This window comes from Setaria italica, chromosome VIII, assembly GCF_000263155.2.
Source record: "Setaria italica strain Yugu1 chromosome VIII, Setaria_italica_v2.0, whole genome shotgun sequence".
NCBI classification, from domain to species: Eukaryota; Viridiplantae; Streptophyta; class Magnoliopsida; order Poales; family Poaceae; genus Setaria; species Setaria italica.
In genome coordinates, this window is record NC_028457.1 from 11,787,144 (window position 1) to 11,788,277 (window position 1,134).

Genomic DNA, 1,134 nt, shown 5'->3' on the forward strand with positions numbered 1-1,134 from the left:
TCTATCTCGGGTCGGAGTAGACCATGGAAACTAAACCCACCTACACATTCTCGGGCTGTCCAAAAAACGTGGACAAATTGAAACAAATACAGTTATAGATATGCAAACATCTACATATTTCCAACCGTATCTCTTTCGAACAGGAGACGCCTAACTAGGTTACGTGATATACAAACATCATACGGAAAGAGGGGTGTAGGATGCCTCACCTTGCTATCCTACAAAGTGACGACTCGAGGATGGTAACGTAGCCTCTCCTGCAAAAAAAAGAACATACTACTATCAAGTTAAATTTTGGACAGCACCTCCCCTGCACGTGGAGGTTTCCATAACCTGCATCAAATAAAATGGCACGATGGCCGACAACCACATCTACAGCAATGGAACGACACGATGGCCGACTTCCACATACAGTTTTTATACCTTAGATTGCTAAGTCAAACGTCCTTTTCTAATTCCTAAAACAAAAGCCCTACCACCTCTCTATCTTATCCTTTCCTAATTACTAATTACTTTTGTAATTTCTAATTACTATTTCATCCTACCACCTCTCTACCCTTTTCTAATTTCTAATTCCAATTTTGTAACTTGAAGAACAAAGATTAATTACCGGGAGGGGTGCGGGACACCGTCCTAGAGAGGCTAGGGGACGTCTGGCAGTGGCGGGCGCGCCTGGGGTAGGGGCGCCGGGGCCGGGGGCGACAGGTGGGCCGTGGGCACCAGTGGCAGGGCCGCCGAGGTAGGGGCGCTGGGCGTGGCGGGGCGCGGGGGCCGTGGCGTGGCGCCGGGTGGCGGGCATGGTGGGATGCCGGAGGAAGAGGGTGGCGGGCGGGGCGCCGGGTAGGCGGGGGTGGCCGCCGGCGGTGGCGGAGGGCGTCGACGGCAGCGGAAGTGATACGGGCAGTGAGATTCGTTTTGGCGCCTGAGTGTACATGGTGTCAGGTAGCCGTGGGACTTAAGTCAGGTCGTTTGCCGAGTGCCCGCGATCTGGCACTCGGCAAGTCAGAAGGTTTGCCGAGTGCCAGATCGCGGGGCACTCGGCAAAGTGAGGTTTAATTTTTTTAAAATTTTTCAATCGGAACACACGCCTTCCAGCAGGCCCGTGTACATACTTTGCCGAGTGTGTAGCGAAAA